Below are 19,269 nucleotides of genomic sequence, written 5' to 3'. Positions count from 1 at the left end.
AGAATACTTAACCAGGATGTTGGATCTAGCTATTAGCTTATAAAAGCCATCTGTTAACATAGAAAACAAACTTATGGTAACCAAAGGGGAAGGAGGGGAGGATAAATTAGGAGTTTGGGATTAACAGATACATACTACTATATATAAAAGAGATAATCAACAAGGACCTACTGTGTAGCACAGGGAACTAAATTCAATATCTTGTAATAACCTATAATGGAAAAGAATCTGAAAAAGAATATATATATGTATGTATGTATGTGTGTATATATATATATTATATATATACCTGAATCACTTTGCTATACACCTGAAACTAACACAACACGGTAAATCAACCATACTTCAAATTTTTAAAAAAGCCTACTGTTGAAGTTTCAAGAATTTTGAAGGTCAGTTGTTATACACAGCCAGTATAAAAATTAAATCATATAAAATTACAAGTAAATAAATTATATTAAAAACTAAGGTAATGAATACTCAAAATTCATCACTTTCTAATTATCTTATGAAGGGTGGGAGAATATGCACCTCCAAATACGCCTCTTTGGTGTGTTGATTATTTTGAGCTGTAGGCTCTCGAAAAACAGCAAATGCAGGGAGAGGCTTTCTCTGAACTCCCCTTATTTGTCAAAAGACAGGGCCTCCAAAAGGGACTCAGTTGTCACAGACCATCCTCCCTGGGAGCTTCATCAACTAGGAAGGAGGGACTCTTCTCACAGGAGAGAACAGAGGTCAACACCACACCGAGTCAAACTTTGTCACAAACTCTCATACCTCCCACCCATTCTTCTAAGGGCCCATTCATCTTTCCTAACAATCATTTCCTCTCCCTTAAGAGGCCTACATCCCCTCTCCCCTTTCCCTACTGAGATGGCATTTAAACCTAATGCTAAGCCATTTCAGGGAGTGACTCATTATTCCCTGAGTATCTCCCATGTATTCCTGAGGTATCCATGTTAATAAACTTCTGTGTGTTTTCCTCTTGTTAATCTGTGTGGTAAAGCTCATAAGGTAGAGGGAAATGTGTTTTTCCTCCCATACAGTTCTGATCTTGAAGTTACTGATGTCTGTTATCTATATGGTAGAAATACTATACAATGGGGCGCTACACTGCATCTCTTCCCAACAAATGCTATGAATCAGACTTTTAATTTTTCCAAGAAAGCCACTTGTTAACCATTTACCAGCTCACTACTGCCCATGGAAAAACGATCTTCTCTGAACAACAGGCAGGACCAGCATCCTCAGAACACACTTTCAGAAATGCTGACCTACAGAAGAGTCCATTCCAGTTCTCTCTCCTAACAGTTCCTATATTTATCCTTTGCCACAGCACTAGCCAACTTACCTGTTTTCCTCAACTCCTACTGATTTCTATAAGTCTCAGCTCAGACACTGTCCTTTTTGTGGAACATTCTCTGATCTCTCTCTGCAGAAGAAAATAGACCCTAGCTGTCTTCACTGAAGCTTGAATGTGCCACATTGTCCTAGCTATGATTCAGTAATTAATTCAACAAATATGTGTTCTCCCCCTATCATGTGTCAGGCATCGTGCTAGGTGGTGGGAATAAGATTGAACTGACAGCCATCATCCATTCCCCAGTGAGGGAGATAAAATTGAACACTAAATCAATTACTTATCATTTTGACAAGTGCTAAGAAGAAAAGTATAATTGTCTAATGTCTATTTAATCTGCAAATCTGTGATTCCTTGCAATGTTAAAGGCTCATTTCTGTCATCTTTCTCTTTTTACTATCAAGCGCCTCACAGAACATAAGTGTTGGATAAATTTACTGTGATACAGAAAAAAATAAGGCTTACTTACAGGTTGTTTGTATTTACTGATAAATATTAAAGGATCGTGAAATAGGTAGGTAGGTAGATAGATAGATAGGTGGGTAACAGATCAAGAATGCATGAGGAAGGTAATTTTCTTACTGCTCAGTGTAACTGAACTCACAGGAGGAAAGATTATGGGAAAAAAATGGTAGGGCATTTAGAGAAGTAAGAGTAGTAGAGATGAAATGGAATTAAGACTAGATCGTGATTGTGGAAGGAAAAAGAGAAATCTAGAAAATATCTGCATGAAGAATGAGTTGGACATCATGATGGAGGAGAAGGTAAGAACAGTGATATGAGATGGAGCTGCCGCTAATAGACCAGAATATCGTGACCTTGAGGCAACGGTTTCAGCCTTTGCAGTAATGCAGTCATAGTCACTGCTGTTGTCACCTACAAAGAGAGTTTTGAGGGCATTTGCACTGCAATGTGCATGTAAGACATCTTGGGGCTGAAAGAAAAATTAACTTGGGAATCATTCAACCTGTCCCTGACCACCAACCAGCTAGACCACCATTCATTTCCTTGCATCCTCCAAATAACAAGTTTTTATATTTTCCCATGTGCATAATGATAAGAATTCCCTAGCTTTCCAAAAACAGACAAGTTCCAAGTGTCCTGTTGGCAAATTCCCACTGAGAATAATATAAGCATTCAGAAACTTTAAGGAAACTCCCTTATTTGCTGCCAGAATATTTTTTTTCCCCAAAAAAGTGATAAAGAGCTCCTGAAATGATTGTATGATTTCAACATGATGCACTTAATTGAGTTTGCAACCAAAAACACGAGCTTTATATATTGGGATCCCAAGCAAATTTGTCTTCTCAGGAACATTTTTTTAAAAAAGCATTAACATATTGTGATAAGTGAGAGCACCCACATGTCTGCAAAACAAATGATTCAACCATTCCTCAGGAGTTCTCACAAAGGACATGTAGGCTTATCACATGAAATAAGAACAAATGAAGAGACTTAAATGTATTAGAATTCCAGACACATTCAGATATAGTGATATCATGGGCTCCCCTCTCATATTTATTCACAGATTGGCTTTGAGGCTATTTGTTTTGAAATCCTATAACTATTAGTGCTTGGAAATTACACTGGGAAAAGGCTTTTCTTAATACATGTAACATTTAATCCTAGAATACTAGGATTATATACATAGGTATTCAACTTAGTTAGGGCCTTTGAAATTATATATTCTAATTTTGTTAATTTGTTTGTTGTCAGTCATTTTTGATCACAGACTTCTTTGGAAATCTAATATTATCTCTCAACTCTCTGCTTAGAAAACTGCACGTATTCCACATGTCCGTCATACAGAAGTTTAGATTTGTCAACTCCCTGAAAGCTCTTCATAAATGATGCAACTGCTAGGGTGGGAAGGGAGGGATCCATGGACCTCAGGTGAGCCATCTCTGATTTGGCCCAAGCATCTTACCTGCAAAGGAAGAAATGAAACCCAGAGAGGCTGAAATAGAAGTCACCCAGCAAAAGGGCAGCAGAGACACCGTGGAAATGGAACTTCCTCACTAACTCATGACCCCACACATTCCTACTACCTACTGGGAATTTATTTATTTATTTATTTAGTGGGTGGAGTAGCAAAGAATAGCTTTGTTTCTTCACCAGGAAAAGGGGGACACAGCAGGCTCAGGACCCTCAAAACTGTGTGTCTCAACCTGGAGGAATTTGGTGAGAAGTTTTATAGCAATGGTTCAAGGATGGGGTGTTGATAAGGATCAGGGTGTGTGCAGGGCCTGCACTCCTTTATTCTCACCTCAGGCGGTCTGATGAGTTTCTGTGCTTCCTTTAATCTGGTTGAAGAATGCTAACATCTTCCATTTGTTGGGGGGTTTTAGTTCTGTAAAGAGCTCAAGGATATTGTTACATATAGACCTCGAGGCAGAACCAGGACCTGCCCCAAGGCTGTGCTATTGTCTCTTGACTGCTCCTCCCTTGTCTCTGCATCCCTTCCCTTCCCTGACTAGCAACTGTCCGAATCTGCCCTGTGGGCCCTGCTGGGAATTTAAATAACCACAAACAATCATGATTTTGGACGTCTGTCCATACCTCTCCCCTCCAAGGCTGGAGGGTCATGGTCAAGAGAAAGTAAGGTCAGAAGTTGGAGAGACTTGGCTTTGTTCCTGGATTGACTGACTGATTATTGCAGGACTGGATATAAAGATTTTGTCTGCATCAGTTTATCTGCGAAGTAAAAGCAATTATTTCTGGCCAATTCCAACCACTTTGGACTATTGCAAGAATCAGTAAGATAATATCTATAGCATATTTCTGTACACCTGACACTAACGGAACATTGTAAATCAACTATATTTCAATAAAAATAAATAAATTAGAGGCAGAGTCAAGATGGCAGTGTGGGAAGGCATAGACTTAGCGTCTCCCCATAACTAGGGCACCTGCTGGCCGCTGGTGGGGAACTCTAACACCCAAGGAGACGGGAGGAACCCCAAAGTGAACCAGTAGGACGTACGGGGACTGAGCAGGGAGAAGAAGTGGAGGCCAGACAGGATCACTGCCCCTGAGGCCAGGGAGATCAGGAGAGGTAGGTGGGAGGGGCCCTGCGCGAGGAGCCAGAGAGGAGCAGAGGGCGACCGCCCCACCCACTTGGGCACGGGGAAGAGCAAGGATCTAAGGATGTTTTCTATTAAAAAAAAAAAAAAATCAGCCTGCTGAGCTCCCAGGCTGATCCCCTGCCCTCCAAGGCCCTCCCACCCCCCGGCCACATTGGTCCCGGGGACATAGGAGGGAGGCCAGGAAGATCAGGAGAGGCAGGCGGGAGGGGCCCTCCAGACCCCAGACGAGAGGAGCAGGAAAGGAGAGGAGGGTGTTTGTCCCACCACTAGAGCCCAGGAAGCCTGCTGGGCTCCCAGGTGAGGTCCCCTGCCCTCTGAGACCAGGAGTGGGGGACACGCCTGGCCCTCTTCTGTCCCTTGAGCTTAAGCCTCACTCCCCACAGCCCGCAGGGCCTTTTCCAGCCCTGTGGGTCCTGAGCATTGGCCCCGCCCACCACCCAAAACTCACTCTTACTTAGGCCCTCCCCTCCACAGTCAAGGCATTGCCCCCCCCCTTTTTTTTTCTTTCTTTTCCCACCTCCTCTTTTTTACTGTTGTGGTACTGATGTACTCTCTGGTTGTTCATCCATCTATATTTTTAGTTTTCTCCTTTTAACATATCTGTTAGTTTCCTAGTCTAATTTTATTTTTTATAATTAAAAAAAATTTGTTTTTGGCCACCTCACATGGCTTGCAGGATTAAGGAGCTCGGGGTCAGGCCGAAGCTCCTGCAGTGGGAGCTCCTAGTTCGAATCACTGGACTAACAGAGAACCTCAGGACCCAGTGAATAGTCATCGGAGTGAGGTCTCACAGAGGTCCTCATCTCAGCACCAAGACCCAGCTCTACCCAACAGCCTACAAACTCCAGTGTTGGAAGCCTCAGGCCAAATAACCAGTAAGACAGGAGCACAATCCCACTCATTAAAAAAAAAGGAAAAAAAATGAGACGGCAAAAAAATATGTCACAGATGAAGGAGCAAGGTAAAAACCTACAACACCAAATAAATGAAGAGGAAATAGGCAATCTACCTGAAAAAGAACTCAGAGTAATGATAGTAAAGATGATCCAGAATCTCGGAAATAGAATGGAGGCACTGATTGAGAAAATACAAGAAATGTTCAACAAAGAACTAGAAGAACTAGAGAACTAACAGAGATGAACAACACAATAACTCAAATGAAAAATACACTAGAAGGAATCAATAACAGAATAACTGAAGCAGAAGAACGAATAAGTGAGCTGGAAGACAAAATGGTGGAAATAACTGCCAAGGAGCAGAATAAAGAAAAAAGAATGAAAAGAATTGAAGACAGTCTCAGAGACCTCTGGGACAACACTAAATGCACCAACATTCTAATTATAGGGGTCCCACAAGAAGAAGAGAAAAAGAAAGGGTCTGTGAAAACATTTGAAGAGATTATAGTTGAAAATTTCCCTAACATGGGAAAGGAAATAGTCACCCAAGTCCAGGAAGCACAGAGAGTCCCATGCAGGATAAACCCTAGGAAAAACACACCAAGACACATATTAATCAAACTAACAAAAATTAAACTCAAAGAAAAAATATTAAAAGCAGCAAGGGAAAAACAAAAAATAACATACAGAGGAATCCCCATAAGGTTATGAGCTGATTTTTCAGCGGAAACTCTGCGGGCCAGAAGGGAGTGGCAGGATACACTTAAAGTGATGAAAGAAAAATCTACAACCAAGATTAGTCTACCCAGCAAGGATCTCATTCAGATTCGATGAAGAAGTCAAAAGCTTTTCAGACAAGCAAAAGCTAAGAGAATTCAGCACCACCAAAGCAGCTTTAAAACAAATGCTAAAGAAACTTCTCTAAGCGGGAAACACAAGAGAAGAAAAAGACCCACAAAAACCAACCCAAAACAACTAAGAAAATGGTAATAGGAACATACATATCAATAATAACCTTGAATGTAAATGGCTTAAATGCCCCAAACAAAAGACATAGACTGGCTGAATGGATACAAAAACAAGACCCATATATATGCTGTCTACAAGAGACTCACTTCAGATCTAGGGACTCATACAGACTGAAAGTGAAGGGATGGAAAAAGATATTCCATGCAAATGGAAATCAAAACAAAGCTGAAGTAGCAATACTCGTATCAGATAAAATAGACTTTAAAATAAAGACTGTTACAAGAGATAAGGAGGGACACTACATAATGATCAAAGGATCAATCCAAGAAGAAGATATAACAATTATAAATTTTTATGGACCCAACATAGGAGCACCTCAATACATAAGGCAAATGCTAACAACCATGAAAGGAGAAATCAACAGTAATACAATAATAGTAGGGGACTTTAACACCCCACTTACATCAATGGACAGATCATCCAAACAGAAAATAAATAAGGAAACACAAGCTTTAAATGACACAACAGACGAGACCAGATAGATCTAACTGATATTTATAGAACATTCCACCCAGAAGTGGCAGAATACACTTTCTTCTCAAGTGCACATGGAACATTCTCCAGGATAGATTGCATCTTAGGTCAGAAATCAAGCCTTGGAAAATTTAAGAAAATTGAAATCATATCCAGCATCTTTTCTGACCACAATGCTATAAGATTGGAAATAAATTACAGGAAAAAAACTGTAAAAAACACGTATACAGGAAGGCTAAACAGTGTGCTATAAATAACCAAGAGATCACTGAAAAAATCAAAGAAGAAATTAAAAAAACACATAGAAACAAATGACAATGAAAACATGATGACCCAAAACCTATGGGATGCAGCAAAAGCAGTTTTAAGAGGGAAGTTTACAGCAATTCAATCTCACCTCAAGAAACAAGAAGTATCTCAAATAAACAATCTAACCCTACACTTGAAACAACTAGAGAAAGAAGAACAAAGAAAACCCAAAGTCAGTAGAAGGAAAGAAATCATAAAGATCAGAGCAGAAATAAATGAAGTAGAAACGAAGAAAACAACAGCAAAGATCAATAAAACTAAAAGCTGGTTCTTTGAGAAGATAAACAAAGTTGATAAACCCTTAGCCAGATTCATCAAGAAAAAAAAGGAGAGAACGCAAATCAATAAAATTAGAAATGAAAAAGCAGAAATCACAACTGACACTGCAGAAATACAAAGGATTATAAGAGACTACTACAAATAACTATATGCCAATAAAATGGACAACCACGAAGAAATGGACAAATTCTTGGAAAGGTACAATTTTCCAAGACTGAACCAGGAAGAATTAGAAAATATAAACAGACATATCACAAGTAATGAAATTGAAACCGTAATTAAAAATCTTCCAACAAAACAAAAGTCCAGGGCCAGATGGCTTCACAGGCAAATTCTATGAAATATTTAGAGAAGAGCTAACACCAATCCTTCTCAAACTCTTCCAAAAAATTGCACAGGGAGAAACACTCCCAAATTCATTCTATGAAGCCACCATCACCCTGATACCAAAACCAGAAAAAGATATCACAAAAAAAGATAATTATAGACCAGTATCACTGATGACCACAGATGCAAAAATCCTGAACAAAATACTAGCAAACAGAATCCAACAGCACATTGAAAGGATCATACACTGTGATCAAGTGGGAATTATCCCAGGGATGCAAGGATTCTTCAATGTATGCAAATCAATCAATGTGATATACCACATTAACAAATTAAGTAATAAAACTCATATGATCATCTCAATAGGTGCAGAAAAAGCTTTTGACAAAATTCAATACCAATTTATGATAAAAACTCTCCAGAAAATGGGCATAGAGGGAACCTACCTCAAAATAATAAAGGCTATATATGACAAACCCCCAGCAAGCATCATACTCAATGGTGAAAAACTGAAAGCATTTCCACTAAGATCAGGAACAAGACAAGGATGTCCACTCTCACCACTCTTATTCAACATAGTTTTAGAAGTCCTAGCCACAGCAATCAGAGAAGAAAAAGAAATAAAAGGAATGCAAATTGGAAAAGAAGAAGTAAAACTGTAACTGTTTGCTGATGACATGATACTAAAGATGCCACCAGAAAACTACTAGAACTAATCAATGAATTTGGTAAGGTTGCAGGATACAAAATTAATGCACAGAAATCTCTGGCATTCCTATACACTAATGATGAAAAATCGGAAAGAGAAATTAAGGAAACACTCCCACTTACCATCACAACAAAAAGAATAAAATACCTAGGAATAAACCTGCCTAAGGAGGTGAAAGACTCGTACACAGAAAACTATAAAACACTGATGAAAGAAATCAAAGATGACAAAAACGGTTGGAGAAATGTACCACGTTCTTGGATTGGAAGAATCAATATTTTGAAAATGACTATACCACCCAAAACAATCTATAGATTCAATGCAATCCCTATCAAATTACCAATGGCATTCTTCACAGAATTAGAACAAAAAATTTTACAATTCGTATGGAAACACGAAAGACCCTGAATAGCCAAAGCAATCTTGAGAAAAAAAAAACAGAGTTGGAGGAATCAGGCTTCCCGACTCCAAACTATACCACAAAGCTACAGTAATCATGACAGTATGGTACTGGCACAAAAACAGAAATATAGATCAATGGTACAGGATAGAATGCCCAGCGATAAACCCACGCACATATGGGCACCTAATTTATGAGAGAGGAGGCAAGACTACACAATGGAGAAAAGACAGCCTCTTCAATAAGTGCTGCTGGGAAAACTGAACAGCTACATGTAAAAGAATGAAATTAGAACACTCCCTAACACCATGCACAAAAATAAACTCTAAATGGATTAAAGACCTAAATGTAAGGCTGGACACTATAAAACTCTTAGAGGAAAACATAGGCAGAAACACTCCATGACATAAATCACAGCAAGATCCTTTTTGACCCACCTCCTAGAGAAATGGAAATAAAAACAAAAATAAACAAATGGGACCTAATGAAACTTAAAAGCTTTTGCACAGCAAAGGAAACCATAAACAAGACAGAAGGACAGCCCTCAGAATGGGAGAAAATACTTGCTAATGAAACAACAGACAAAGGATTAATCTCCAAAATATACAATCAACTCATGGAGCTCAATATTCAAAAAACAAACAATCCAGTTAAAAAATGGGTGGAAGACCTAAATAGACGTTTCACATAGGAAGACATACAGATGGCCAAGAGGCACATGACAAGATGTTCAACGTCACTAATTATTAGAGAAACGCAAATCAAAACTACAGTGAGGTATCACCTCACACCAGTCAGAATGGCCATCAGCAAAAAATCTACAAACAATAAATACCGGAGAGGGTGTGGTGAAAAGGAACCCTCTTGCACTGTTGGTGAGAATGTAAATTGATACAGCCACTATGGAGAACAGTATGGAGGTTCCTTAAAAAACTAAAAATAAAAGTACCACATGACTCAGCAATCCCACTACTGGGCATATACCCTGAGAAAGCCGTAATTCAAAAAGAGTCATGTACCAAAATGTTCATTGCTGCACTATTTACAATAGCCAGGACATGGAAGCAACCTAAGTGTTCACTGACAGATGAATGGATAAAGAAGATGTGGCACATATATACAATGGAATATTACTCAGTCATAAAAAGATACGAAATTGAGTTATTTGTAGTGAGGTGGATGGACCTAGAGTCTGTCATACAGAGTGAAGTAAGTCAGAAAGAGAAAAACAAATACCATATGCGAACGCATATATATGGAATCTTAAAAAAAAAACAAATGGTACTGATGGACCTAGTGGCAGGGCAGGAATATAGAGGCAGACATAGAGAATGAACTTGAGGACATGGGGTTGGAGGTCAAAGGTGGGGCGAAGTGAGAGTAGCATCAACATATATACAGTACAGAATGTAAAAAATAGTTGGCTGGTGGGAAGCAGCAGCATAGCATAGGGAGATCGGCTCAGTGCTTTGCAATGACCTAGAGGGGTGCGATAGGGAGGGTGGGAGGGAGACACAAGAGGGAGGGGATATGGGGACATGCGTATACATATGGCTGATTCACTTTGTTGTGCAACAGAAACTAACACAGTAATGTGAAGCAATTATACTCCAATAAAGATCTATTAAAAATTTTTTTAAATAATAAATAAAATCACAGAATTAAAAAATATCTATGGCATATAATCGAAAGCATATAACTTCAGGGGGAAGTGTCCTCAGAAAACAACAATAATAACTTGTGTTTTGCAGAGCCTTACAACCTAGTGTTTCAACTGTGAAGTAACAAGTTTGGTACAAGTAAGTTCGCCCTGATTCTCATGTTCACTGGAAATGTGAATAAGACACTACACTTACTTAAAGTCTCAAGCTGTGTCCCTATGTTCTCCTATGAGAGCCATCCATCTCTGCTGCTGGACCCTCCCCCCCTCCTTTGGCTCTGGACTCTCATGGGCAGGCACCTGAAGCTGAGATGCCTTATCCCTGCTGCTGCCGCTTCTGCTTCCTACTCATACCATCTCCCCACAAAAATGGCCATCAACGTCCCATGCTGGGGTGTGACTGGCACCATTTTTACTGAGACCCCAAAAGATGACCCAGTGTCACATTACCCCACTCTAGATTCTCCCCACTGAAGGGCAGACCACACCCTATTTTATTCATCCCAAAGCAAGGCTACTTAGCATTCCTAATGTCCCAGAGATTTTTCTATTTCTAGTAGCTGGTGCATACTTGGTGCCAAATAAATGCTGACGGAAATGCATTATGAAGAGCACTGACGTTGCAATATGATTATTGTTTCAATGTGGGAGTATAATCCCTGGACTCTGTTGCCAGTAAACACATTGAGTCTGGATCATACTGGTGAAATAAATACAAAAATATCAGACTCCAAAATAGATTTATCTAAAATGATAATTAAATGTGTCAGCTTATAAAAATATTTTTCGTCTCTTAAATTGCAATTTCTGAGAAAGTTCTTTGAGAAACTCTGTTGAATACATATAATTATTTAAATTGTGAACTTGGTTTCATGCTAGTAGTACAGTAATAGATATTTTTGCTCTGCATTGGGGATCTTTTGGACCAAAAGATATTAAACTGGAAAAACGGGATATTTCACAATGAAAATCAGTGTATGAGCTTAAGAAAGACATGGGGAAAGTCAGTTGCAAACGGATTTAGAGACGATATTCACAGTTAGGGTTTCCTTTCCTTACAAGTTTCCTAATCGAGGTAATCACACTTAATCCAGAGACAGAACTGGAAGTTTTTACTATTCCAATTTATCTCTCCAAGGTCTTAATAAACATTTTATTCATTTATGCAACAAATATAAACAGAAGTATGTGTTCGACACTGCTGTTCACGGAGAATACAGTGCTGGACAAGCAAAAATGCAAACCACACTTCCGAGCAACGTGCAGTCACGTGAGAAATACAAATAGACAATTACCTGGTGACAAATGCTAAGACTGGGGCCTTATTCTTCCAGAAGGAAGTGCCAACTAAGAATGAAGAATAATAGACTTTAGGCGAAGGAAGAAGGTGCTTAACGTAGATAGTGTAGTGTGTGTACAAAGACCCAGAATTGAGAGTGAAGATTTGAAGAAGTAAAATCTCTTCTCTTTCAGGAGAAGCCCCCATGGCTACAATAGTGAAAAGAGGTGGTACCCAACCTCCCACTACAGAATCCAAAGGGGAGAAGACACTTCACACACTGATGATTGGGACCCAGGCACAAGGGTCCCAATCAGTGGACTGTCTTACCTACTAGTTTTAATTTGGACCAAATAAGACAATGAGTAAGGGATGATTAGGATTCATGGTGCAAAAATTAGACCCAATGGCACCAGCCACAACCAAGCAGTGGCCGTGGTCCCAGAAGCTCTGGTCTGTAATTCCAAAACAGACTCACCTGCAGCTTTGATTCCATCTGTCAGGCTCTCTTCAATTCTCTGAACCCCTTGCGTTATTCCAGAAAGTCCCAGTTTTGCCATAACACAGAGATTTGATTTCTCTTATGAGCAAAAAATCCTAATACAGATATGAATAATAGGAAGAGGGGTTCAAGAAATGAAAACGTGGGGAATCTAGGATTTACTATCCAACTGAGGGGAGAATATAGAGAGGCAGTCTCCTTAATATTCCTGAATGGGAATCTGGCAGCCCATGGGAAACAGTGGTGAAGCAGCTAAATAAATGCATCTATACCTTTCTTGATAGCTTCAATTCATTCTTGAAAACTTTGCCGCTAAATATAAAGCCCTTAAATTTTTTTAATTGTTATGAATTTCAATGGAACAAATTATGATTTATTTCATCCCAAACTAAGACACCCAAACAATTTTCACTTGATAGAAAGATGTATCAATTGCACAATGAAAACAAGTTTACATAATGATAAAAACTGAAAGTAGTTTATTTAAAAATTAGTGCAATGAAGATTTAGTATCCTCACCACAAAAGGAAGAGCAGACTAGGATGCGGATGGCAAGTAGTGGAGGAAGGGTTTGAGGCAGCCATTCTTTGGAAGGGACACTCTTCTTTTGCGCCATTTTATTCACTAGTTGTCAATGTCAAACTGCACTGCAAAATTATCTTATACCATAGAAACCACTTTTAGAACACCAAAATTTTGTGCATGAGAGTTCTTTAAAGAACAGAAACAGCACCTGCACAGAACAGACTCATGAGTCACCCCCTTTCCCTTGGCGTATGTTCACAAAGAACAATTCTGAATTCATCTAAATGTTGTTCTATATAATATTCTATACAATATTCTCAGACACTCAACTGTTGTGTCAGTCTATGGATGAGTATATCTTTGAAAATATACTGTGGAAATATTCCTTCTTGTAGTATATATTTTTAGCACATTTGGGGGAAAAAATAGTCATTGCACTAAAAAAGAAAGGAGTCATTCACAAAGAGGTAAACTTTTTAAGAGATGGTATAAAAAAAAAGTTATAAACAAACAGTTGTTAGGAGGAAAATCTGTAAGCCTGTGGTGTTCTAGGATGAAGTACCTCCTGGGGTAAGGCTTTGCGGGATCGAATTGCTCAGCCCATAGAATCCATGAAGTGCATGCAGACTATAAAGACCGAGGGTGAGAAGGGTTAATCCATTGTCACTAGACAGTTTATTGAAGAGAAGAGGATTCTGAAACAGGACTTGGATCCTGTTGTTCCAGAGGAGAAGCTGAGACTTGAAGATGAGAGAACCGGGCATGGAGTTTTGGGGGCCCCCAGCAAGAGGCAGACCCACAAAGCTTCATGGATATACACAGAGATGCATGACAGGGTATTCACCAATGTGTTAGCTCAGGGTAAAGAGCTTTTGTATTATTTTTCCTTTCTACTTACATGTATCTGTAGTGATAAATTTTTTTTACAATAAACTGTATCACTCCTATAATGAAAAAAAATCATAATCCTTTTCAATTCTGAAATAGAATGTAAACAGAAAAATATCCATTCACCCAAGAGTTTAAAAGCCTAAATTCTTGGCTCACCTCAAAGACATTCAGAAACCCAGGGACTTTCTAAAACCATTCAAAATGATTCTTTAGCTCAGGCAGCTGCAGGGCTGTAGTGGCCAAAGATTTATCCTGTGGGCTGTCAGATCATAATATCAGTTGAATTCCCTCAGCCAAGTCTCATAAAGATTGTCATGGCTGGGCTTCCCTGGTGGCACAGTGGTTAAGAATCTGCCTGCCAATGCAGGGGACATGGGTTCGAGTCCTGGTCCAGGAAGATCCCACATGCAGCAGAGCAACTAAGCCCGTCTGCCACAACTACTGAGGCTGTGCTCTAGGGCCCGCAAGCCACAACTACTGAAGCCCGTGTGCCCTAGAGACCGTGATCCTCAGCAAAAGAAGCCACCACAATGAGAAGCCCGCGCACCACAATGCAGAGTAGCCCCCATTCGCTGGAACTAGAGAAAGCCCGTGCGCAGCAATGAAGACCCAACACAGCCATAAATAAATAAATAAACAAACTAAAAAAAAAAAAAAGATCGTCATGGCTGACACTTAGAAAATCCTATGTTCAGGGCACTGTGCTAAGTGCTATATTTGTATCATCATATTTAACATTCAGTAGAATCCTTTTAAGTATTATTGTCTTCTCTGTTTCACAGATTAGGAAACAAAGGCACAGAGAATTTAAGTAAATTGCCATAGGTCAAATAGCTGGTAATGGTGGAGCTACGGTTAAAGCAATCAGACTGATTCCATAGTCCATATTCCTAACCATACATAATACAACACAGGGATCAGGATTAACTGAGCACTAGAGAATTGAAATGGGATTACACAGAATTTGGAGTCCTGTGTGCTCCCTGAAACTCCAACCACCCAATGAGCCTCCTTTTGTCCATGGAATCGAAATTTAGACCTTTGTGTTATAAAGATGTTCTTCTCACGGGACTTCTCTGGTGGTCCAGTGGTTAGGACTTCCTGCTCCCAATACAGGCGCCCAGGTTTGATCCCTGGGCAGGGAACTAGATCCCGCATGCCGCAACTAAAGATCCCACACGAGGGAAAGAAGACCCCACGTGCCACAACTAAGACCCAGCACAGCCAAATAAATAAATAAAATTTTTAAAAGATGTTCTTCTCTTGCTTGAAAATGTTGCTGCGCCCTGATCTGAAGCAGTCTTCATGGTGAAAAAGCCAGTCCTCATGGTGAATCCCTCCTTGCCCCACTGGATTCTATAACTAGAGTCAGCTGAAACAAACTCCTCTTGACTTTCAGGATACCATGATGCCATTTTGGTTCTCTCTTATTTCCTCAACCTCTACATATTAGAGTGTCTCACAGCCCTCTTTAGCCCTCTTCCCTTTCCTATCCACATTCTCTAAGTGGTCCTAACCAGTTCCCTGCCTAAAAATACCATCTACATGCTGAACCGCAAACCCACACACCCAAACCCGCACCTAACTTCCTGACACTTCCTTTACGAGGTCCAGCAAGCATCTCAAACCACACTTGTGCAGATCTGAGTTCCTGATAATCCCTCCCCAAATAGCTCCTCATACAGTCTCCCCATTTCAGTAAAGGAATTCATCATTTTTTCGCTTACTCGGCCAAAATTCCTGAGGTCCTCTTGGACACCTCTCTTTCTGTTACACCCCCCATGTGAAGCCTGTTAGCTCCTTTTTCAATATATGTCTAGAATCTGAGACTCCGAACTACCACGACACTGGCCCAGGCCACCATAATCTCTTTACTGAATTATTGCAATAATCTGCTGATGGTCTCCCTAGTCCTGCACTTGGTCAACTTTACCGCCCCCTCCCCAGCTCCAAAACACACTCTAGTCTCATAAGAGCAGCCAGGACAATCCTGATAGATGTACATCATATCATGTCACTCCTTTGCTCAAAACCTTCCCTATAAAGGTTTGAGACTTTCCGTCTCAAGCAGAACATAAGCCAAAGTCCTTACTAGGACTTATAAGGCCCTACATGATCTGGTCCCCGTTACCTTTCAGACTTCGTGTCCTAATTCTTTCCTCTAATTCATTCTGTTCATGGCACATTGGCCAATTTAACATTCCCCTAATTTACAGGCACACTCCCACCCCAGGGCCTTTGCACTTGATATTCCCTCTACCATATATACCTCAAATACACATGTGGCTAACTATCTCATGTCTTTCTTTTTTCACTCAAAACTCACATTCTCTCAATGTGAGCTTTCCTGGGGGCCACCCTGCTTAAAATGTCACATTTATCCCTCACATTTCCTTCCATGCATTATTTCTCTCCTTAGCTCTTAGAGCCATCAAATATAACATGATACACATTTTGTTTGTCTTGTCTACTGTATGTCTCCTCCACTATAACAAAAGTTTCATGAGGACAGGATTTGTACTCACTCTGTTTCTTATCGTATTTCCACTTCTGAGAATGTACCTGGCATGGGGTTGACACATCATAGATAGGTGTTGACTTCATAAAGAGATGCTCTACAATGTCGATTATAGAACAAAACCTCACAGTGTGATAAATATATTTACTGAGGACATCTCAACCTTTGAAAGTCAGGCAAAATTGTGTCAAGCCGTGTATCCCGTGTTCTGTGAGAATCTAGTGCCCTCAACAAGATTTCCGAGAACTCCCCAGTGTTAATACCTTCATGGTTACTCTGGATTTGCCTACCTGCCTCCCTGGACTGTTGATGTCATTGGCATTTGATCCCCTATAGCTATTCTCTGTCCCCTGCTCTGCGACAAACCGAGACACAGAAAGTAACAGGTTGCGCTTCAACACCCCTACAAACGCTGACCCATTGTAATATGTTTAACTTATAATTTGCAATGACAAAAGTGTATTTACGTGGCTTCAAAAAAGTTATCATTTAATATTAAACATCCTAAATCTTTATAATCCTTTGACCTGCCTTCAACACTGTCTCACTGTCCATTTTCCTCCATGGCCGTCTGTCATGTTACTGGGCCATTTCTCTGTTCCTTTCTCCTCAATTCTCTCACTCTTTTCACCATTCTTTTCCTAACATCTGTTCTTTATTTTCTGAGAGAATATTGCCTCTCCCTCTTTGTATTTTCTTATGATCCATGCCATTGTTTTCACATTATACTAAAAAATAGCTTCTCAAGTTTTATCATTTTATGCAAAAGACAATTCCTCACAGGAAATTCAGTGACAGCTTTTAAAAGTCTTTGCATCCAAGAGTCCTGGGCAGTTGGGGCAATGGCAGCTGCCTATGCAAAATCTCTTCAAACAACCTCCAAACGACAAGAAGAATAAATAACACCACACAAAACACACCTTTGGCATAACTAGAAGACAGACAATCTTATACACTACAGGTTACCTGTAAGTAGGGAAAGAAGCACCAAATTCCAGCAGAGTCAATTTCACAGAGAGCAAAGGGGTTCTGAAAAAAATGCACAAGAAAGATAAGATTGAGATAAAACCACTCCCAGGGAGACGGGCTGGGGACGCGGTGGCGGGGTCGAGGGCTGGCCCGGGATTCCCAGGGTCCCAGGACCGGGGCGGGGCCAGGCGGAAGGCGGGAGGAACGAACGAGAAACCACCTTTCGCAGAAATGAACTCCAAAGCCCGAACCGGCTGCCGCCTCCAGAAAGTTCTCCCCACCCCGCGTCCCTCGCCGCAGGCCGGCTCCTCCTAGCCTCTTCCCCCCGCCCCCTCTGCGGCGGTGGGACCAATCACTCCCCGGGCCGCCTAAGACCCGCCTCCTGCGCCCGCTGCCCGGGAAACGGCGCGAAGACCGCCTCGGGCACGAAGGCTTCCGAGAGTGGGGCTCAGTCGGCGCTGCTGTCCCTTGAGGGGGTGGACATCAGCCCCAAGCAGGATGAGGGCGTGCTTCAGGTCCTCAAGCGAGAGGGCACAGGCACAGGGATGCCCATGATCGGGGACCGAGTCTCTGTCCACTACACGGGCTGGCTGTTCGATGGCAGCAAGTTCGACTCCAGCCTGGACCGCAAGGACAGATTATCCTTCGACCTGGGGAAAGGGGAAGTCATCAAGGCTTGGGATATTGCTGTAGCGACCATGAAGGAGGGGGAAGTGTGCCACATCCCCTGCAAGCCAGAATACGCCTACGGTTCGGCGGGCAGCCCTCCGGAGATCCCTCCCAAGGCCACTCTTGTGTTCCAGGTGGAGTGGCGCCGTCGGGGAGATTGCACTGGAAGGTACTCCAAAGACCAGATCTTTTACCGCCGGGAGGTCGGCGAGGCCGAGTGTGTGGATCTGCCTTGTGGGGTGGAGAAAGTCATTCAGCGCAAGGAAAAAGGAGAACATTCCGTTGTGTATCTCAAGCCCAGCTATGCTTTTGGCAGTGTTGGGAAGGAAAAGTTCCAGATCCCCCCAAATGCTGAGCTGAAGTATGATGTATAACTCAAGAGTTTTGGGAAGGCCAAGGAGTCCCAGGAGATGAGTTCAGAGAAGCTGGAGCAGAGCACCACAGTGAAGGAGCAGGGCACCGTGGACTTCCAGGAAGGCAAGTACAAACAAGCTCTGCTGCGGTACGAGATCGTGTCCTGGCTGGAATTTGAGTCGGCTTTCTCTAATGAGGACGCACAGAAGACACAGGCCCTTCGGCTGGCCTCGCCTGGCCATGTGTCATCTGAAGCTGCAAGCCTTCTCTGCTGCCGCTGAAAATTGTAACAAGGCCCTGGAACCGGACAGCAACCATGAGAAGGGCCTCTTCCGCCAGGGAGAGGCCCAGCAGGCGGTGAACGACTTTGACTTGGCACGGGCTGACTTCCAGAAGGTCCTGCAGCTCTACCCCAACCACAGAGCTGCCAAGGCCCAGCAGCGGATCCGCAAGGAGCTCGAATGGGAGAAGAAGCTCTATGACAACATATTTGAGAGGCTAGCTGGGGAGGAGAGCAAGGCCAAGGCCGGGGTCGCTGCAGGAGACCAGCCCGCTGACAGGGAGGTGAAGGACGGGCAGAAGAACCATGTGGCAGGGGGCCAGCCTCAGGTGGAGGCAGAAGTGTGGCCTTGCCCAGCCCGGCTCCCGGCTGCCTGCCCCGCTTCTCCCTACCCTACTCCACCCTGTTGGTTCTGTAAAAACTGAAGAATTTTGAGTGAATTAGACCTTTAGTTTTCTAAAAACCCAAAACCAAAAAAGGCGCCCCCAAAGAAAGAACGTGTATCCTTAAGTGTGAAAATATTGAAGAAAGAAACCTGATGTTGATGGTAACAGATTCAGTGTATACATTGAATTCAGTAAGAGTCCATGAATCCATATATATATTAATTAATTAATTAAAACTAAACAAATGGGAGGTGGGGGAGGAAGTCTTACTCCTTTAGAATATCAACTGGTAAATATGGGAGGAACGATAGAAAAATCACCATTTTGCAACCATTATAAAAATTGATTTAAGCAGAAGCTATCGATG

General features: G+C 41.5%; 1 pseudogene; it reads left to right on the top strand.

The window, feature by feature from the left end:
• The first annotated feature begins 2,028 nt into the window (after nt 1–2,028).
• Nucleotides 2,029–18,941, top strand: LOC114883887 (annotated as a pseudogene).
• The last annotated feature ends 328 nt before the right edge of the window (nt 18,942–19,269 follow it).

Source organism: Monodon monoceros, unplaced genomic scaffold (genome assembly GCF_005190385.1).
Source record: "Monodon monoceros isolate NGI ecotype Baffin Bay Population unplaced genomic scaffold, NGI_Narwhal_1 Super_Scaffold_5, whole genome shotgun sequence".
In the NCBI taxonomy this organism is placed as follows: Eukaryota; Metazoa; Chordata; class Mammalia; order Artiodactyla; family Monodontidae; genus Monodon; species Monodon monoceros.
This window is presented reverse-complemented; position numbering and strand designations above follow the sequence as displayed.